The 15,302-nt window shown below is 45.3% G+C and overlaps 1 pseudogene; it reads right to left on the reverse strand.

Moving 5' to 3' along the window:
- Positions 1-213: 213 nt before the first annotated feature.
- On the reverse strand, positions 214-14,887 carry LOC115128794 (metal regulatory transcription factor 1-like; annotated as a pseudogene).
- Positions 14,888-15,302: the final 415 nt, after the last annotated feature.

Raw genomic sequence — 15,302 nt, forward strand, 5'->3', positions numbered from 1 at the left:
GTAAGTAAAACAGTTACTCTTCAGAGCTCTACAGGGAGCCTGATGCAGACCCCTCAGCTAACCTGTCCATCTGGTCATCATGTCAGTAAGTAAAACAGTTACTCTTCAGAGCTCCTCCACAGGGAGCCTGATGCAGACCCCTCAGCTAACCTGTCCATCTGGTCAACATGTCAGTAAGTAAAACAGTTACAGATGATGACATTACTTCAAAAATGACATGTTAAAAACACTTATATTGTGAACATTGAAGAAAACGTTGAAGAAAACACTAATATTTGTGCGTTGAAGAAAACACTAATATTTGTGTGTTGAAGAAAACACTAATATTTGTGCGTTGAAGAAAACACTAATATTTGTGCGTTGAAGAAAACACTAATATTTGTGCGTTGAAGAAAACACTAATATTTGTGCGTTGAAGAAAACACTAATATTTGTGCATTGAAGAAAACACTAATATTTGTGCGTTGAAGAAAACACTAATATTTGTGCATTGAAGAAAACACTAATATTTGTGCGTTGAAGAAAACACTAATATTTGTGCGTTGAAGAAAACACTAATATTTGTGCATTGCCAGGTTAGTTTGCTAGTGTCTAAATGTACTGCACTGCATTGTTAGAGCAGCATTTGCTACTTACATCTCCCATTATTCCACATCCTTGAATACAGAGAGATCATTTGCAGGTTCAGAATGAAACGATACGGATACATGACGCACGCGATGCCACAACAATTTGCATTCCACACACATTTGGCAAAAAATGCAATGTTAAGTACTGCTTGGGGAGTGATAGTCTGTTTTAACAGTGCTTTACCTTTCTGCGCCATCAAAAAGAAATGTCACCTTTCATGTTTCCAGTGGGACTGGATGTAAAGAGGAATGTTGCTACAGAGGATTTGTGCTCTAGTCAACCGTTTTCCACACTACCTTCAGCGGCCAGCCACTGTTCAAGCCCAATTCATAATAGACCGCTAGTCTGCTACCAGAATTGACCTGATCCACACTGAAATGCAGCACATGATTGCTTTCTACCCTCAGCAACCAGTCCGGAGTTGGTTGGGTTACTATTGATTGAGGTTATGGGGACAGGGTATGGAGACCTGATCTTGAACTAGGTATTAACAACAGAAAGAGTTAAGTACACAGCACAGTGCATAGAGACACCTCAGTTGGATAAGGAACAGGAACAGTTTCTCCAGTAATAAAAATGTTGACTTGAATTTTCATGGGGGATGTACAGGTGGAGGATGCTATGGTGGAGTAGGCTGGGGTGGTGGGTCCTGGAGCTGAGGGGCTGGGGTGGTGGGTCCTGGGGCTGAGGGGCTGGGGTGGTGGGTCCTGGGGCTGAGGGGCTGGGGTGGTGGGTCCTGGGGCTGAGGGGGCTGGGGTGGTGGGTCCTGGGGCGGTGGGTCCTGGGGCTGAGGGTGGTGGGACCTGGGGCTGAGGGGGCTAGGGTGGTGGGTCCTTGGGCTGGGGGGTGGGTCCTGGGGCTGAGGGGGCTAGGGTGGTGGGTCCTGGGGCTGGGGGGGTGGGTCCTTGGTTGATAGGTCCTGGGACTGAAGGAACTGGGCACCAGTCTGTTTCTCTGTGTCTGATGCTGCGCTGCCGTCTCTGCAGGGGCACCGACACTGGCATGACTCTCCCTGTCTAATTACGATGACAGGCAGACTCAAGCCTATCTGCTGCAGAGCTGTCCCTAGCAGACAAGACAGATTGCATGTCAAATAATCTTTTTAAAAGTCAATATATCCATACAAATTGTACAGTACAACAACCTCTCAGATACGGTCTTGTTGCTAGCATTACAATATCTACAGCTCTGCAACTGCTAATGTTTAGCGACCAAATACATTGAAATGATCAACATGTAGAATACGTGTAAAAACCACACCTAAATTCATATATCGGTAAATATAACGAAGCAAAAGATGAATCTCCATAAATTACCTGTGTTCCCTCCCATTGGTATTTCTGTGGTGAAATAGAGCTTCTCTAGTGTCGAGCCACTGTGTTGTTGCTGAAATACAACAGAACAAGAGAAGAGAGCATATTCAGCATATAATTAACAGAATGTCAATGCCTCGTGGCTAAACAGAGGAAAAGTTTCATTAAAACAACTGAAGGTCAATTAACAGTTGGACTGGATGAGATCCAGCAGGCCAATGATTGGATAGCCCTTCTCCACATCCTAATAAAAAGGCCAATGATTGGACGAACCTCTCCATATTTGAATTAAAAGACCAAATCATTGGACTGCGGCCATCTCCATATTCTAATTAGCTGGCTTCACTACCCTCCAGGTTAGGAGGTTTCAATAAAGCATCTAGAATAATGACACAAATACCGTATGACAACAAATGATTAATTCATAAAAAACTGTCCGATAAAAACATGTAAGATTGTTGTATTATTAGACCAACATCTAATAGAAAAACGTATTATCTGCTTATAACTTATAATGGACCTGACTTGTTATAATTATAATAACAACCTATTAGTAAGTTGTTAATGATGACTCACGGATAGCTGTGTCTGCATGTCCTGCTGCCTCGGGTCATTGATACTGTTCAACAGCCACTGGAGGTTCTGAGTGGACAAGGTGATGGGCTGGATGGTACTGTGGTCAGGAACCGTAGGAGGAGTAGAGTACTCCAGGGATAGGGGTGTTAGTGGGGCCTGGAGGGAGGAGCTGGAGGGTGGAGGGTGTGGGCCTGGTTGAGAATAGATGGAGGACATGGCAGCTGGGTGTAGTAGTACGCTCTGGGTTTGGCCTGGTTGGGAATGGAGGGTGGTGGTTGGCTGTGATAGTACGCTCTGGGTGGAGCCTGGTTGGGAATGGAGGGTGGTGGTTGGCTGTGATAGTACGCTCTGGGTGGAGCCTGGTTGGGAATGGAGGGTGGTGGTTGGCTGTGATAGTACGCTCTGGGTGGAGCCTGGTTGGGAATGGAGGGATGAGGCTAGCTGTTGTAGTAGGCTCTGATTGGATGGCTGTTCTGGAATCACCTCATGTTTAGGTGTAACACTGATCATGGGAGAAACAGGAACTGGACAGGGTTCACCAGGGGTGAGGAGAGCGGTGGGCTGGGGTACAGGACGGGGTTCACTAGGGGTAGAGTCAGAGGGTTCAGGACAGGTAGATATTAAAGGTTGAGATTCTTCTGAAAGCACCACGGTTAGAGATGGGTTCTCCAAATTATACGAGGGCACTGCCACCGATGACACATCTGGATAAGATAGGGGACAGATAAAATGTTTTTAAGGGCTTAACAGGAGACAAGGCATTTAGACCACAAAGCACTGGTGGTGTTCACCACAACATGGTACAGTACTCACCCTGTGTCTGGGTCTTGTCTTGAAACAGCAACTCAAACACCAGGTCCAGGGCATCAGACTGCCACAGGGACAAGACAACATCAGAGAAACGTTAGTCTAACAAGCAAAACATATACAGCACGTCTTAGTTACCATCTATTACAATTACCATACAGTATGCACAAATTATACATGTATACAATTAGCCCTGGGACATGACTGTAGTCTCTAATAGTGTCTATATAGCCAATAGCAAAGGGATAACTGTATAGTGTATATATACTCACCAGTCAGTTTATTAGGTACACCTATCTAGTATCGGGTTGGACCCCCCCTTTCCTCCAGAATTATTTTTTGGGGGGCATTCTACAAGGCGTCAGAAATATTACACAGGAATGTTGGTCCATGCTGACACAATGGCATTACGAAGTTGCTGCAGATTGGACAGTGGTACATTCATGCTGCCAACAGCCCGTTCTCTCATCCCAAAGACGTTCTATTTGGGCGGAGGTGTGTGGACTGAACAGGCCACGCTAGTAAACTGTCATGTTCCAGACAATGTTAATCCACTCCTCAATACTCCAGTGTTGGTGATCACATGCCCTCTGGAGCAGCTTCTTCTTGTTTTTAGCTGATAGGAGAAGGATCAACGAGTTGTGCGTTCCGAGATGCCGTTCTGCACACCACTGTTGTACTGCGCCGTTATTTGCATATTTGTGGCCCGCCTCTTAGCTTGTGCGATTCTTGCCATTCTCCGCTCGATCTCTCTCATCAACGAGCTGTTTTCGCCCACAGGACTGTCACTGACTGGATGTTTTTGTTTGCCACATCATTCTCGGTAAACCCTAGACACTGTCGTGCCTGAAAAGCCCAGGAGGCCGGTCATTTCTGAGATACTGAATCAGGCGCGTCTGGCACCGACCATCAAAGTCGCTTAGGTCACTTGTTTTGCCCATTCTAATGTTCAATCAAACAGTAACTGAATGCCTTGATGCCTGTCTGCCTGCTTTATATAGCAAGCCACGGCCATGTGACTCATTTTCTGTAGGAGCTATCCTTTTTCGTGAACGGAGTCGTGTACCTAACAAACTGGCCGGTGAGTGTATGTCTTTAAGACATGGATGTTTATTCAGACAGTGTGCGAAATTGAAAATTTGGAGAAAAAAACAGTTACAAAATGACTTACATTATTTTCTCGGAGCTGAGAAGCAGTGGAAATCAGGCTCATATCACTGAGACATGGGGAACGAGGATTCAAATCCTGTGTTTCAAAACATGATTAATTATAAGAGATGATTAGAGAGCACCGCATATTGAGAACAGATTTAAAATACAGACCAAATCTATTGATTGCATGGATATTTGACCAGTAAGTCTTGACACATACCGTGCGAGACAGAAACAGATGCAATATGTCATTGTCAAAACATCATTATTAAGTGCCATTTTCAGTCACATGGTGGGAGTGGCTGTGAATTATGTCAGCTGACGGTCCAGGGTCGTGACCTTTGATGTTGTCCCTCGGACTGTTGGAGGAGCTTAGGGAGTTATCACCATCTGTGTCCACCTGAAGGAGGGGTGGCTCACCTAGAAGAAAGAACACACACACACACACAGATATTACTTTTATAGGTCTCTCTTATACAGCAGCCAACTCTATTGCTACAACCCATAAGAAATTGAGATATAGTCCTGGCTTGGAGAAAGAACGGTAATTTGAGTCCACAACTCGTTGCCTTATGGGTGAAGGGGCAGGATAAAGAAATACGCTCAGCAATATCCAAGTCCATGCGTAACGACAATGATCATTAATAACATGAGTTTATGCTGATGTAGCCTTTAGTGCCTTGAGGCATGTGTTTTTTGGGGGGGATGAAAGGGCAAGGAGGTTCAAGCCACTAGTGTTGTTTGAGAAACAGGCACACATACACACACTGAGAAAAGTCCTGGCTACAGACACAAGAAGTTCTGCAGGATACATATGGAAACTCCCACTGGGAAGCAAACCCAAAAAGCAGGCAGATAATGTTTCCTCAGCCTCTGACATCAATGTGACTTGCATTCACAGATCACATGTAATGGATCTAAACCCCATCTGAGACTCATAGCTCCTCAGAGGGAGGAAGAGTTTGTTGGGTTCTCTGGTATCAGAGGAACAGGCTAGAAAGACAAATTACAGTGTTACAGTTAGAATGTGTGTGTGTGTAGAACTGGGCCCCAGAGGAACCTGCAGCAGCAGGATTGATAGCTCCACCACAACAACAGCAGCAGTAGTATTAATAGCTCCACAACAACAATAGCAGTATTAATAGCTCCACAACAACAATAGCAGTATTAATAGCTCCACCACCACAACAGCAGCAGTATTAATAGCTCCACCACCACAACAGCAGCAGTATTAATAGCTCCACCACAACAGCAGCAGTATTAATAGCTCCACCACAACAGCAGCAGTATTAATAGCTCCACCACAACAGCAGCAGCATTAATAGCTCCACCACAACAGCAGCAGTATTAATAGCTCCACCACAACAGCAGCAGTATTAATAGCTCCACCACAACAGCAGCAGCATTAATAGCTCCACCACAACAGCAGCAGCATTAATAGCTCCACCACAACAGCATTAATAGCTCCACCACAACAACAGCAGTATTAATAGCTCCACAACAACAGCAGCAGTATTAATAGCTCCACCACCACAACAACAACAGCAGTATTAATAGCTCCACAACAACAACAGTATTAATAGCTCCACAACAACAACAGCAGCAGTATTAATAGCTCCACCACAACAGCAGCAATATTAATAGCTCCACCACAACAACAGCAGCAGTATTAATAGCTCTACCACAACAACAACAGCAGCAGTATTAATAGCTCCACCACAACAGCAGCAGTATTAATAGCTCTACCACAACAACAGCAGCAGCAGTGTTAATAGCTCCACAACAACAGCAGCATTAATAGCTCCACAACAACAACAGCATTAATAGCTCCACAACAACAACAGCAGTATTAATAGCTCCACCACAACAGCAGCAGTATTAATAGCTCCACCACCACAACAGCAGCAGTATTAATAGCTCCACCACAACAGCAGCAGCATTAATAGCTCCACCACAACAGCATTAATAGCTCCACCACAACAACAGCAGTATTAATAGCTCCACAACAACAGCAGCAGTATTAATAGCTCCACCACCACAACAACAACAGCAGTATTAATAGCTCCACAACAACAACAGTATTAATAGCTCCACAACAACAACAGCAGCAGTATTAATAGCTCCACCACAACAGCAGCAATATTAATAGCTCCACCACAACAGCAGCAGTATTAATAGCTCTACCACAACAACAACAGCAGCAGTGTTAATAGCTCCACCACAACAACAGCAGCAGTATTAATAGCTCCACCACAACAACAGCAGTATTAATAGCTCTACCACAACAACAGCAGCAGTGTTAATAGCTCCACAACAACAGCAGCAGTATTAATAGCTCTACCACAACAACAGCAGCAGCAGTGTTAATAGCTCCACAACAACAGCAGCAGTATTAATAGCTCCACCACAACAGCAGCAGTATTAATAGCTCTACCACAACAACAGCAGCAGCAGTATTAATAGCTCCACAACAACAACAGCATTAATAGCTCTACCACAACAACAACAGCAGCAGTATTAATAGCTCCACCACAACAGCAGCAGTATTAATAGCTCTACCACAACAACAACAACAGCATTAATAGCTCTACCACAACAGCAGCAGTATTAATAGCTCCACCACAACAGCAGCAGTATTAATAGCTCCACCACAACAACAACAACAGCATTAATAGCTCTACCACAACAACAACAGCAGCAGTATTAATAGCTCCACCACAACAGCAGCAGTATTAATAGCTCCACCACAACAGCAGCAGTATTAATAGCTCCACCACAACAGCATTAATAGCTCCACCACAACAGCAGCAGTATTAATAGCTCCACCACAACAGCAGCAGTATTAATAGCTCCACCACAACAACAACAACAGCATTAATAGCTCTACCACAACAGCAGCAATATTAATAGCTCCACCACAACAACAACAACAGCATTAATAGCTCTACCACAACAACAACAGCAGCAGTATTAATAGCTCCACCACAACAGCAGCAGTATTAATAGCTCTACCACAACAACAGCAGCAGCAGTGTTAATAGCTCCACAACAACAACAGCATTAATAGCTCCACAACAACAACAGCATTAATAGCTCCACAACAACAGCAGCAGCAGTGTTAATAGCTCCACAACAACAACAGCATTAATAGCTCCACCACAACAGCAGCAGCAGTGTTAATAGCTCCACAACAACAACAGTATTAATAGCTCCACCACCACAACAGCAGCAGTATTAATAGCTCCACCACAACAGCAGCAGTATTAATAGCTCCACCACAACAGCAGCAGTATTAATAGCTCCACCACAACAGCAGCAGTATTAATAGCTCCACCACAACAGCAGCAGTATTAATAGCTCCACCACAACAGCAGCAGTATTAATAGCTCCACCACAACAGCAGCAGTATTAATAGCTCCACCACCACAACAGCAGCAGTATTAATAGCTCCACCACAACAGCAGCAGTATTAATAGCTCCACCACCACAACAGCAGCAGTATTAATAGCTCCACCACCACAACAGCAGCAGTATTAATAGCTCCACCACAACAGCAGCAGTATTAATAGCTCCACCACCACAACAGCAGCAGTATTAATAGCTCCACCACAACAGCAGCAGTATTAATAGCTCCACCACAACAGCAGCAGTATTAATAGCTCCACAACAACAACAGCAATCAGACCTGGGTTCAAAAAGTATTTTGAAATCCTACAAATATATGACTGTTTGTTTGAGCCTGTCTGGAGTGCTAGATGTACTGGGTTTGGATCTTTGGGAGTGTTTTATGTATGTGTGTGTATGAGTGTATGATCTCAGCACTCTGTGGATAAATAGGCTCATCAGGATTCGCTGACAGGGCGTTGCGAGAATAAATGGGCCAATAAGAAGCTGGGGAGCTGAGCAGTGCTGAGGCTGGGCTGAAATAAACTTGGATGTTTTCAACACACATCTGTCTTGAGAATCTGACTCAGCTAAGGAAGCCATACCCCATTAAGAGCACTCAATAAAACGTAGCGGGGAGGAAAGAACGACGTGCTAGAGCGTATTGTTTTATCTCCAACTCCGGAAAAAAGGGGTTTTCAACTCCCCCTAGTTTCATTTAAAAAAAAGAGGGTTTGAGCTCAAGGAGTTAGCTGTGTATCACCACGCCACCTTCACCTATTTGTCCCAGGATGTGTGTTTGGAGATGGTCACTAGAGGTGAACGCCTTGTAACAGCCAGGATGGTCACACCTGGTGAGAAAACAACACTAAGTTGAGTTATGTTCATTCATTGAGTACGTTTACATGCACACTAATAATGCAACATTAAACCGATTATGGCCGAGTATTGTCACACCCTGATCTGTTTCACCTGTCTTTGTGCTTGTCTCCAGCCCCCTCCAGGTGTCGCCCATCTTCCCATTATCCTGTGTATTTATACCTGTGTTCTCTGTGTCTGTTGCCAGTTTTGTCTTCTTTGTTCAAGTCAACCAGCGTTTTGTGTCTCAGCTCCTGCTTTTTCCAGTCTCTCTTTTCTCGCCCTTTGCCAGTCCTGACTCCGAGCCCGCCTGCCTGACCACCATGCCTTACCCTGAGCGTGCCTGCCGCCCGATACCGTTGCCCTGGTTTACTGACCCCTGCCTGCCGCCCGATACCGTTGCCCTGGTTTACTGACCCCTGCCTGCCGCCCGATACCGTTGCCCTGGTTTACTGACCCCTGCCTGCCGCCCGATACCGTAGCCCTGGTTTACTGACCCCTACCTGCCGCCCGATACCGTTGCCCTGGTTTACTGACCCCTGCCTGCCGCCCGATACCGTTGCCCTGGTTTACTGACCCCTGCCTGCCGCCCGATACCGTTGCCCTGGTTTACTGACCCCTGCCTGCCGCCCGATACCGTTGCCCTGGTTTACTGACCCCTGCCTGCCGCCCGATACCGTTGCCCTGGTTTACTGACCCCTGCCTGCCGCCCGATACCGTTGCCCTGGTTTACTGACCCCTGCCTGCCGCCCGATACCGTTGCCCTGGTTTACTGACCCCTGCCTGCCGCCCGATACCGTTGCCCTGGTTTACTGACCCCTGCCTGCCGCCCGATACCGTTGCCCTGGTTTACTGACCCCTGCCTGCCGCCCGATACCGTAGCCCTGGTTTACTGACCCCTGCCTGCCGCCCGATACCGTAGCCCTGGTTTACTGACCCCTGCCTGCCGCCCGATACCGTTGCCCTGGTTTACTGACCCCTGCCTGCCGCCCGATACCGTTGCCCTGGTTTACTGACCCCTGCCTGCCGCCCGATACCGTTGCCCTGGTTTACTGACCCCTGCCTGCCGCCCGATACCGTTGCCCTGGTTTACTGACCCCTGCCTGCCGCCCGATACCGTTGCCCTGGTTTACTGACCCCTGCCTGCCGCCCGATACCGTTGCCCTGGTTTACTGACCCCTGCCTGCCGCCCGATACCGTTGCCCTGGTTTACTGACCCCTGCCTGCCGCCCGATACCGTTGCCCTGGTTTACTGACCCCTGCCTGCCTTGACCTGTCTATTGCCTGCCCCTGTTGGAATATTAAAGTCTTGTTTATTCTACGTGGTCTGCATCTGGGTCTTACCTTCATATCTGACAGAGCATGACATTAGTCATGTAAACACCTGACTCTGCTTATCTTAAATCGGTCATAATCAAAGTAAGCATATGCCGATGAAAACATCTGGTTTTCTGAGCAATCTTTAGAATTATTAGGAATGTAAACAGCTTAATCGATGTTCCAGTGGTTTATTTGCTATGTGCGATTGACGGGGGAAAAAAGTTAGGAAAAACTGAAAGTATGCATCTTATAAATAGTTTTCACATACAAACTTTATATGTCCCAACTCAGAATCTAATAGTCTTCTCAAAAATAACATGGTCACTGTGGTAGAACATTTATTTTGATTGACGATTTTCAGCATTTATCAAAAGTCCCATCGGTAGCCTAATTTCAGATGTGTCCATGTAGGGAAATCGTTTTTCTTGCAATGGATGTAACTTTTCAATCAAACTATTATATTAACCTGACTATCTACAATAATCACATTATTGTGTGCATGTAACCGTGCTCATGTATTCATTTGTGCAAGCATTCATTTGGTCATGAATTAGTTAGTCCTTTCAACCCACTGCATACTTCAGCCATTCATTGTGAGCTCACCTGAAGGGCCTCTCCTTGGAGTGTGTCCGGATGTGTTTCCTCAGGTCACTCAGAGTGGTGAAGTACTTGGTGCATCCGTCCGAGTCGCAGTTAAACGTGTTCCCTGTGTGCAGTCTCTGGTGGGCTTTCAGCCTGCACATCAACACAAACACAACAGAGAGAAACAAACACGGCTGATGTTTGCAGATCAACACACCAACATACAGTCACTGTGAGTTGTGGCTTGACTTGGGGTCAGCATACCAAAGGCCACTAAGCTGTGTAAATGAACTTTGAGATCAGGGGGTCAGAAGAGTGCCCAACTCATGACTGATGAAACATCATCACGTGACACGTCATGGCAGGAAGGCTACCCGCTACAATAATTTGGCTGCGATTCCTTCAGTTGACAATTTTAGTGCCAGTGGGCCTGTAAATAATATATGAACTAAATAGATGTGGCGGAGAAAACTGCTAGGTTGTGGTATCTGCCCCACCTAGTCAATGGTAGGGAAAACACTGGTCTAACCCTTACCTGTACAGTGTGTTGTAGGCCTTCTCACAGCCCTGTTGGTCACACTCGAAGGGCTTCTCCTTGGTGTGAACGCGGACGTGGATCTTCAGACTGTAGGAGGTGAGGAAGGCCTTGTCACAGCCCAACTGGTTGCAGACAAAAGTGTATTCTCCTCTGTGTCTCTTCTGGTGGGTCCGCAGGTTCCCTGCTGTGCTGTAGGTACGAGTACAGTCCTCGTATAGACACTGGTAACGCTTCACCTGCAGAACAGACAGGCAGAGAGTTGTGGTCGTAAACTATGTCAACAAGATGGAAAACCACCATATGCATAAACATAAGTTTAACATGTAGGAAGTGTTTTTAGTACCGGTATGTAACACTTCACAAACATTACTATACATCAAGTCTGGAAATGAATCAGCTGTATTGGTTTCTATGAGAAGATTGAAGTGCACATTTATGAATGAGATCTAATTACCTTCACAGGAAGAGAACCAAGAGGCTGTAAAGCATGAGAATTATCATCTCATCTTTACATCTTCAGAGACCTTGACTATAATGACTCTGTGGTTCTGGATGGGAGAGAGGCTGATGATGATGAGGGAAAACAGAAGCTTCACAGCTAGCTCCCGGGCTGGCCCAATTTCACCACCCCAAACCAATCTCCTCTCCTGTCTCTTCCTCTCACTCACTGACTTCATCATAACAGTTGGCTTGTCACCTTCACACAATATGGTTCTGCTGCTGCTAACCTAGCATGGTTTATTTTCTCTGTGATGATGATGCGAATGAATGACCTCGGGGACATCTTACTCCCTTCCACATGTTATACACTCTTAGAACGGAGCTATATAGAAAGTAAAATGGTGCTTTGGCTGTCCCCATAGGAGAACCCTTTGAATAGCCCTTTTTGGTTCCAGGTAGAACCCTTTTGGGATCCATGAACGACCCTTTCCACAAAAGGGTTTACCTGGAACCAAAAAGTATTCTCCTATGGGGACAGCCGAAGAACCCTTTTTCGTACCCTTGTGTATATGTGATATGCTGAAAAGGGTCGGTCTCAGTTATTCACAGACTGAGAATACACATCATATGATATGATCATCACGTGTAAGCCTGACCAACCCCATGTCATGTTTGCCAGAAGGGTTGATGTTTGCCAGAAGACTACAAAATGGCTCTCTGCCTATCTATAACCTTGTAACATCATGACATCATGACTAGGACGTTCGAAAATATACAGTACATTATGAAAGTATTCAGACCCTTCCCTTTTTCCACTTTGTTACATTACAGCCTTATTCTAAAATGGATTAAATAAATACAAATCGATATCAATCTACACAAAATATCTCATAATGACAAAGCAAAAAAAGTTTTTAGAAAATGTTGCTAATTTATTTAAAAATTTCAAAAATAGAAATAACTTATTTACATAAGTATTCAGACCCTTTGCTATGAGAATCCAAATTGAGCTCAGGTGCATTCTGTTTCCATTGATCATCCTTGAGATGTTTCTAAAACTTGATTTTAGTTCACCTGTGGTAAATTCAATTGATTGGACATGATTTGGAAAGGCACAAACTTGTCTATATAAGGTCCCATAGTTGACAGTGCATGTTAGAGCAAAAACCAAGCCATGAGGTTGAAGGAATTGTCCGTAGAGCTCCGAGGCAGGATTGTGTCGAAGCACAGATCTGGGGAGGGTACCAAAACACTTCTGCAGCATTGAAGGTCCCCAAGAACATGGTGGCCTCCATCATTCTTAAATGGAAGAAGTTTGGTACCACCAAGTATTTTCCTAGAGCTGGCCACCCGGCTAAGTTGAGCAATCGGGGGAGAAGGGCCTTGGTCAGGGAAGTGACCAAGAACCCGATGGTCACTCTGACAGAGCTCCAGAGTTCCTTTGTGGAGATGGTAGAACCTTCCAGAAGGACAACCATCTATGCAGCACTCCACCAATCAGGCCTTTATGGTAGAGTGGACAGACAGAAGCCACTCCTCAGTAAAAGGCACATGACAGCCCGCTTGGAGTTTGCCAAAAGGCACCTAAAGGACTCTCAGACCATGAGAAACAAGATTCTCTGGTCTGATGAAACCAAGATTGAACTCTTTGGCCTGAATGCCAAGCGACACATCTGGAGGACACCTGGCACCATCCCTACGGTGATCATGGTAGTGGCAGCATCATTCTGTGGGGATGTTTTTCACCGGCAAGGACTAAGAGACTAGTCAGGAGTGAGGGAAAGATGAACGGAGGAAAGTATAGCGAGATCATTGATGAAAACCTGCTCCAGAGCAGCCAAGCTTGTAGCATCATACGCAAGAACACTCAATACTGTAATCTCTGCCAAAGGTGCTTCAACAAAGTACTGAGTAAAGGGTCTGAATACTTACGTAAATGTAATTTCCGTTATTTATTTTTTATACATTTGCTAAAATTGATTAAAAAAACAGTATTTGTTCTGTCATTATGGGATATTGTGTAGATTAAGGGTGGATTAAAAAAAGAGAGAAAAAAGAATAATGCTGTAACGTAACAACATTCGGAAAAAGCCAAAGGGTCTGAATACTTTGCAAATGCCCTGTATATGAATGAGCAATGATGCCTCTCCTCCTCACAACCAGAATACCAGGAGTGAGTTTTCCTGACAACATATCCAAATAAATACAGAACATGCTCAGATATCAAAACAGGCTTATGTGACCGACTGGGGTTGAACCAGGGGTTAGCCCACTGGGCCAAAACCTGGGCATTAGCTCAATTAGCTAACACAAGTCTTCAGGTCTTTGGATATCAAGGCTTACCTCACTGTGGTGGGTATCTGGGCACTCAGAGTGCAGTGTGATGGTGGCCCCCTGGATGTGCCGTGGCATGGGTGTGGAACCAGGATTGATGGTGAACTGGATCTGGTCCTGGGAGATGGTGTGGTGGATGTACCCCTGTGACATGGCCTGCCAGTGGTCTTCCAGACCTCCACGGCACTCCGTCTCACATCCCTCATGTAGGTACATCATCATGTCCTCTTCCTCCTCTTTATTGTCAGTTCTAGAACCCACTGGGTCTTGTTCAATCATCACAGTGGTTCTGTCATACACTGTGTCCAGACTGTGCACACCAGAGTCCAGTGTAGAGGGCAGCAGTAGCTTGTCCCATTGGTCCCAGTCGACAGTAACCATCTTCCTGGAGACATTGTCCTCTTCAACCTGCTAATTTGTCTTGTCCGCCTCTTCTTCCTCGACAAAGAGCACGGTCTCATTCATCCTCATACATGGTAACAAAGGTGACACACTCACTGGGTTGCAATTGAAATGAGAAGTAGAGGGTTAGAAAATGTATCAAGTAACAGTAGGCTTTCACGACAGCAGCTACAAATGCATTTAATTTAGTTGAGATTAACGGACTATTGGTTAAACGGTTTGAAACTACAGTATCCTAATACAAAGTCAACTACAATCTCGGCATTCCTCAGCGAGTTTAGGCTATCATCAAAACTATTTTACTTGTTGCTACTAAGAAGCACCCATTCAGCAGGACGCAGCACAGAAATGTTGCCACGTTTCAATAACAATCCCTAGCTACTCACAGTTTTGAAAGTTCACCACGTAAATGCAGTCAACAATAACTACAAGGTCGTTTGTCTTTATAACATGTCTTCCGCTTTGTTAATTCTGTTTCAAAATCGATTCCTCCGTTGTTACAGTGTTGCTACATCGTAGTCACCCTAGCAGCCTATTTAACCAGCTTCCTCTTTCCGCCCAGACTCAACTCACTTAACCGTGAACCGTCGCCCTCCCTCCCTCCCTCAGTGAAGTAAACGACCGGTACCTGACAAAATAAAGGAAACACCAACATGGGCCACCACGAGCCAGAGCAATTTCAATGCAAGGTGGCATGAGGTTGAGACCTGATGACTGAGACGGTCATGGCGTATAATTTACATCGGTTTCATGCTCATCAACCATTCAGTGACTACTCGTGCCCTGTGGATGTGGGCATTGTCATCCTATGGCCGGTGGCATAGCCATTGTAGCCAAAATAATGGCCTGCCCAGTAATTTATACATGACCCAAAGTAAGATGGGATGTTAATTGATGAATTAACTCAGGAATCGCACCTGCTTTCAACATACTTTGTATCCATTATTTACTCAACCGTTTCTATT

The sequence above is a fragment of the Oncorhynchus nerka genome, linkage group LG4, assembly GCF_034236695.1.
Source record: "Oncorhynchus nerka isolate Pitt River linkage group LG4, Oner_Uvic_2.0, whole genome shotgun sequence".
In the NCBI taxonomy this organism is placed as follows: domain Eukaryota; kingdom Metazoa; phylum Chordata; class Actinopteri; order Salmoniformes; family Salmonidae; genus Oncorhynchus; species Oncorhynchus nerka.